Raw genomic sequence first — 6,997 nt, 5'->3', positions numbered from 1 at the left:
TGCAATTTGATGGACCCCACCTGGTCGAAATTTTTGGAGCCCTTTACTGTGGCAGTTCTCATAGCCTGAGATGCTTTGGGACGTTAAACCTCAAAAACCAAACCAAAATAAATTAATAAGGCTGCCCTAAAGCAACTAAATATTCAACATAGTCACAGCATCATCTGCCTATGGCTCTCATTGCTGAGGTGTGGTGCAACACTGCATTCAATGCAAATGCTGCCATCGCTGCCTTCTGACCTGACGCATGACTGGTCGCACTAGTCTTAAATATTAAGAACGCTGATTATTGGGACGTGCGAACATACTAATTATTCTACTACGAGCTTGTTTCGCCCGGTTTGAGTAGCGTCTCAGTGTTGCCACAGCTGCAGCTTGTGAAGCCTGCCCCTGGTTTGTCCTATCAGAATCGCTGCTGCTGTCATCGTCGTCGCTGCTCCAACAGTTTTCAATAGGGACCCCTTCTTGAAAGCATAAGTTGTGCAAAGCTGCGCGACGCAGCTACGTATAGGGTTGCATGCTCCGGGCAGTAGTGGAGGGCCCTATACCGTTGAGGGCAGCGGAACCTGCTCTTCAGAATTCCAATGCATCTTTCTACTATAACCCTCATTTTTGCATGAGCCTCATTGTAGCGGCACTCTGGTGTGTGGGGGCTTGGATGCCCAGGCACTGGCGCCAGCAGCACCTCCTCCAGAGGGTATCCACTGTCACCTGCAGGAAAAAAAATGTTCTATTTCGCTGCTTTTTTGTTTTTGCCAAGCAGCACTTACCGAGAAGGTGCTCTCCCTCTGAGAGATCCGTGGTTACTCGTTGCCTCAGGGCTGAATATCGCTGGATAAAAGAGTCGTGGATTGAGCCCGGCCGGCATGGCTCAATTGCTTGGAGGCGTGCACATGCATCGCATACCTGTTTAGACACCAAAAGAAACAAAAGCCTAAAATAAATACCAGAGTAATTGCAATGCAGCATGAACTCTGTAGCAACTGCCATGGGCAGGATGACCAATCCAAATATTTCAACATTTTTCGAAGAAGGTCATTAAAACGTAGAAGAAAAGCTTGATCAAAATACCTAGAAAGCCCTTGTTTACAGAATAATGCAGACCATAACGGCGTATGTAAAAGAGGATACAACGATTTTGCTAAATAGAATGTACGTTAAAATCAATACCACTATTACATTAAGAATAAAGTTGCCCAAGAAGACATAATAATACAAAGTTGCAAAACAAAGTTAATGAATGAAGACGCATGCCATCAACAAAGGTATTTGAACAAAGCAGTACAACACGGCCCTCACACTTAATCCTAGTTCGTAATGATGGTATGTTGGAGAAGGGACGGTTAATTGCGAGATAACGAGCTGCGTCAGTGCGCAACTGTACTGGCAGCCTTCCCTTAACGTGCTTAAAATACCAGCGCCCACAAGCATTCCGGGTTATCTCAATACTTTTACTCTGCGGTCAGCAGGCAGTTACCCTAATTATTATCCGCTTTATGTCCATCATCATTTATTGACGCTTAAGGACCCTGGATAGAGTATTACATGGAGGGGAGAGAAGCACAAAATGATGTTCATGGTCACAATTTGCTATAAAATAAAAATAAACAAAACAACGCATGGTAACGTTGCACAGTTCTAGGGGACCATAAAACCCGAAGAAGAAAAAAAAGAGAGAGGGGGATATGTTGCCACAAAATCTTTTCGCCAACAAAGAAAATTTTCAATCAATCAGTTTATTTCCAGTTTTCTTTACAAAAAAAAAAAACTGAGGGCGGCAAGATAAAAGCAGTCGTTACGACCGCTTGACAAGCCTCGCCACCCCTGGCGAGGCTTTATTTATTAAAGTAACAGTTTATTTATTTTATTTATTTATTTACATTACCCCTCAGGGCCAGAGGCATTACAGAGGGGGAGTGGTAAATACACAAAAAATGAAAAGAGTACAGTATGTACATGAATGTCCAATAGCACCTGAGTATACAATGTTAGCTAGAGCTACGCGGAACTGCTCATATTTAGTTGTGCCAACAATTTCTGCGGGAAGGTGGTTCCAGTCTCGTGAGGTCGCGGCAGGAAAGATTGTGAGAAGCATTCCGTGTTACATGATAAAATTCCAACTTTGTGTTGATGGTCAATGCGATGGGATACATAAATTGGACGGGTAATGAGGCGATCACGAAGAGCGGGATGATGGTATAACTTGTTAAACAGGGTTATGCGGAAAACTTTTCTACGCGATGTCAGTAGAGGGAGGCACACATTAGACTTCATGGCTGTTATACTGGCTGTTCGGTTGTAGTTAGCAAGAATAAAACGTACAGAGTTATTTTGGACCATCTCGAGATCAGTAATTAAGTTCACATGAGTAGGGTCCCATACCGGTGAAGCATACTTGAGTTTCGATCTTATTAATGTTTTGTATAGTAACAGCTTCAAGTGAGAAGGAACATTATAATAGTTGCGACGTAAGTAGCCTAGCATGCGATTAGCATTTTTAAGTATGTTCTCGGTATGGAGGGACCAATCGAGGTTACTAGTAATGTGGACGCCGAGGTATTTGTATGACGGAACTGATTCCAAGGAAATGTTATCGAGGTAGTAGTGGGGTGGGGAGGAAGTTTTTCTAGATACGCGCATGACTTTGCATTTGTTAATATTTAGCTGCATTAGCCAATCCTTGCACCATTTACCAATAGCAGAAAGGTCTGACTGAAGTAAGGTAATGTCGTTAGCATTGGTTATTTCTCTATAAATGACACAATCATCGGCGAAAAGGTGAATATTAGAATTTACAAGAGAGGCAAGATCGTTAATGTAAATCAGAAACAAAAGAGGACCAAGAACGGAACCTTGTGGAACTCCAGAACACACCTCTGTAAAGCTAGAATTATAACCATTAGCAGAGACAAATTGTGAGCGATTAAGTAAAAAACATTCAATCCATTTCAATAAGTTAGAGTCAATGTTCAGATTTGATAGTTTGTGAAGTAGTAGTTTGTGACAGACCTTGTCGAACGCTTTAGAAAAATCTAAGAATATGCAGTCAGCTAGTGATGAGATGTCTAGAATGTGATGCAAAGCATGTGTAAATGATATTAACTGTGTTTCACACGAGTAAGATTTCCGAAAACCATGTTGCGCTGATGTAAAAAACGATTTCGATTCGAGGAAATTAACAAGGTTAGTGAATATTATATGTTCGAGCATTTTGCAACAGGTACTAGTAAGGGATATTGGACGAGAATTACTAGGGGATGCTTTACTGCCGGATTTGTAGACTGGAACCACTTTTCCGATTTTCCACTCATTAGGAAGTGTTGAATGATCAAGTGATTGCTGGAAAAGTTTTGATAACATTATAGAAGAATAAGCCGAAGTGTTTTTCAAGAACTTTGAATTTATACAGTCATATCCCGGAGCAGAGTGAAAACTGAGACCATCAATAAGCTTGTTGACACCTGGCATATCAATGGTTATTGGGGGCATGATAAAATAGTTTGAATATGTATTGTTGGCATAGGTACATCAGATATGGTTGTAAAGTTGTCAGTAAATGCGTGGTTCAGAATTGTAGCACAAACGTCGGAAGGAACGGGGTCCCCTGATGGGTAAGTTAGGGCGATGCTATCATCAGTGGAAGGATTATTGACACGCCAGAATTTTTTCACATTTGTGGTTAGCATAGAGGGCAGTACACGTGAGTAAAATTACATTTTAGCTTCTTTGAGCGCATGCACGTACATATGGGACGCAACTGTATATGAAGCCCATCGCTCGCTAGTTGGGGAAAGCTTCGCAATACGGTAGAGGCGTTTCTTATTGCTAGATAGACGCTTGATGTGATTATTATACCAGGGAGCGTTTGAGTGATCGGTTACCGTGCGAATGGGAATGAACTGTTCAGTTAGTTGGGTCACTAAAGCTGTGAACATGCTCCAGTTAGTTTGCACACTACGGTTGTCAAAGTTATCAAGGAAAACATTGATAAAAGAAGATAGCTCGTTATTTATCGCCTCAAAGTTTGCTCTGTTGTAGTCACGTATAACTTTTTTCTTTTTAAGGTTATTCGTAGGAGATAGGTAATGTAAAGGTGCAGCAGCAAGTGGTCGCTGATGCCCGGAAGGCATGTTATAGGTGATACTATGTCAGATCGATTTGTTAAGACTAAATCTAGTATATTCGCTGCGTTTGCTGTTATTCTAGTTGCTTGTGTGCACAATTGTACTAAAGAGATTGTTGTGCATACATCTATAAACTCGCGACCTTGAAAAGAGAACGGGGACATTGAAGGGGGGTCCGAGATCCACGTTATGTTCGGAAAATTAAAATCACCAAATAAGAAAAGTGGACATGAAGGAAAACGTGTAGTGACCATATTAATAGCATCATAAAGTTATTCACTAAACGTAGGCAACGAGAAAGGTAGACGGTAGCAAACCCCTATCACTACACGCTGGTGATTAAGGGTGATCGCGGACCAAACTATTTCCAGGTTAGTCTGGATGTGTATGCATGATGAAGGAATGTCATTGGAAATAGCTAGGAGCACTCCGCCGCCTCGCTGCGTGCCACGATCACATCGAAAAAATGAAAAATGTTCAGCGTTTAAAAAGATTTCACTGTCGTGAATATGCGCAGTGAACCATGGTTTTGTTAAGGCGATAATTTTAGCGGAACAAGTGTCGATAGCTGATGTTAGATCGTTATACTTGTTCAAAACGCTTCTGACATTAGTGAAAAGAACAGATACTGAAGCTGTGATTGCCCGACCACTACCCCTCCCGCGTACCTAGGATGTGTTATCTGAGACAGCGGCAGAGGCAGAACCAACATGTGCGCTGCGTGTATCAATGTTGATGACTGTGTCAGTGTTAGTGTCGTACATGTAACATGACTTGTTCATAATTAGCTTATTGTAGCGCAGCTTGTGGGTGGGGGAACCAGGTTGGCTCTTAGCAAACTCGATAAGCTTTTTTCGTGCCAGACGTGTTGCCACCGAAAAATCTTCAGTAAGGGAGACCTGTTTATCTTTCAGACTGTTACGCTTGGAGAGGATTAGGTCTTTTGTTTTGAAATTTAAGAATTTCGCAATGACAGGACGACATTTGTTGATTTTGAAAGTCCCTAATCGGTGGGCGCATTCTATTGCGTTGCGGGCAAGGGAGCCAGGAAGGCAGTCGGTAAGAATAGCGGTTAGCTTTTCTTCAGATTCCTGCCAGGTTTCATCGGAATCTGCAATGCCGTGGAAAATTAAATTATTGCGCCGGGATCTATCATCCAGCTCATCCTGCCGAGAGTTTAACGAGTTGACTAACTCTGAAAGTTCGTCTGTTTGAGTGTGAATGTCGGAAATTTCCGCGCTCAGTTCATCTATTTTTTTACAGTTGTCTTCAAGCACATCTAAGCGGGCCTGAATGGCAGTGACTTTTGTTTCAATAGTTTTCTGGCCGGATTTAATAGCTTTAACGTCGGCTGCTAATTCCGTCTGCGCTTTAGAACTCTGCAAGGAGCGAGTATGGGCATCTTTAAGAAACAAAAATATAACTTTCATCTGCTCTGCGGGGTCAGAGGGCAAATATTCAATATCTAGGAGTAATTCCGAGCGTAAGGTAGGAGACCCAGGGTTCATCTCGACATCACCAGCGCGCAATAGTAAAAGGGTCATAGAAAAGCACTCATAAAAAACATCGCACAACACCTGTGGACACGGAAACAGTACTAAGCAGACGTTGTTACTTTTCTTAGCGTATAAAGGAAGCTTTGTACACACCTGCATAGCAAAACGGGAGCGATTCAGTGCCAGATTGCAAGTACTGTCGCCGTGTCCACTGAAGCGAAAGTTGCTCAGCTGGGCTCTTAAATACATGGATGTGGATGATGTTGCTGACGATACGGAAGTTGGTTTGAAGATGAGTTGTACCGGACCAGATGCGTCAAGGAAGGGCGCGAAGTTAAGATGCAAAGGAAGCACCCCGTCAGACGCGCAGGCGTGGTAGCAACCCAGTGTCGGCGTCGGAGGCTGGCATATCGGGTTCCGCGAAGTGACCGATATCTACGGCAGAAGGAATGCAAGCAGGGCCTGCATAGCAAAATGGGAGTGATTAAGTGCCAGATTGCAAGTACTGTCGCCGTGTCCACACTTAACCTTGTTAACCTTGTATTGTCAAAAAAAGAAAATCAGGAATTAATTCTTTATTTATTTAAATAACATCAATTAAACCCTAACCGTGGTAATCATTCCTAGCTACCTAGTCGGGGAAAACAAACCCTTTAAACTTATTATAAGTTTGGAGATTAAATTAATTATTCAATGTAACTTCTACTTATTACTGCCTTTTAAACATATTTGTTTATATTCTCCACATCTTAAGTTTTACAATGTTATGAAATCAAAAACTGAAAAGTCTTAACTCCGCAATCAGTCCAGTTTATCCACGCAAACTGTTTTCCCACTAAATATCCAACACAAATTAGTACAATTACTCTCAATTCAGCAAACCCTTCTATTTTACGAACTTTTTCTTTTATATTTGGGGTGGCGTAGTCTAATGAACAACTAGTCATTTCAGATGTTATCAGCTGCCTGAAAGTACTCCAAATCAAGCCTTCAGCACCTTGACCAAAGAACAAGCCAAGCAAAGTAAAGCACTTAGAAAATATCAAAACATGTTAAAGATTAATCTGAAATTTGTTAGACGGCAAGAAAGATGTCAACATTAGGCAAAACAACATAATATTAACTAACTTGTTAGACATCAAAAAAATTGTAAAGCACTGAAGTCTGAGCATAAAAAAATAGTATAACCAGATAAACTCCCCCGCTGTGCCCGCTCTCAGGGCTCTGGTTTCGCCGATGGTTGATCATTTCTTTTTTCTCGAAATATTAATTTCGGTTTTAGACCTCTTTTTCATTTGAATTTTTTTTCGCCTGCTATACACATGTGATGCGGGTAGAGACTCGTTTCTTTTTGTTATTTTATAATACCTTGACATG

The 6,997-nt window shown here is 41.6% G+C and overlaps 1 long non-coding RNA gene across 1 annotated transcript; it reads right to left on the bottom strand.

Annotated features, from left to right (window-relative positions):
- Nucleotides 1-260: 260 nt before the first annotated feature.
- Nucleotides 261-5,852, bottom strand: LOC146194769 (uncharacterized). Its single transcript, XR_014705478.1, has 3 exons — nucleotides 5,774-5,852; nucleotides 771-906; nucleotides 261-711 (listed from the first exon to the last, which is right to left on the bottom strand). It is a non-coding gene; the product is annotated as an uncharacterized LOC146194769 (long non-coding RNA).
- Nucleotides 5,853-6,997: the final 1,145 nt, after the last annotated feature.

Source organism: Amblyomma maculatum, chromosome 3, assembly GCF_055883805.1.
Source record: "Amblyomma maculatum isolate TAMU_Amacu chromosome 3, ASM5588380v1, whole genome shotgun sequence".
Classification (NCBI taxonomy): Eukaryota; Metazoa; Arthropoda; class Arachnida; order Ixodida; family Ixodidae; genus Amblyomma; species Amblyomma maculatum.
Note: the sequence above shows the minus strand (reverse complement) of the source record. Positions and strands in the feature narration are given on the sequence as shown.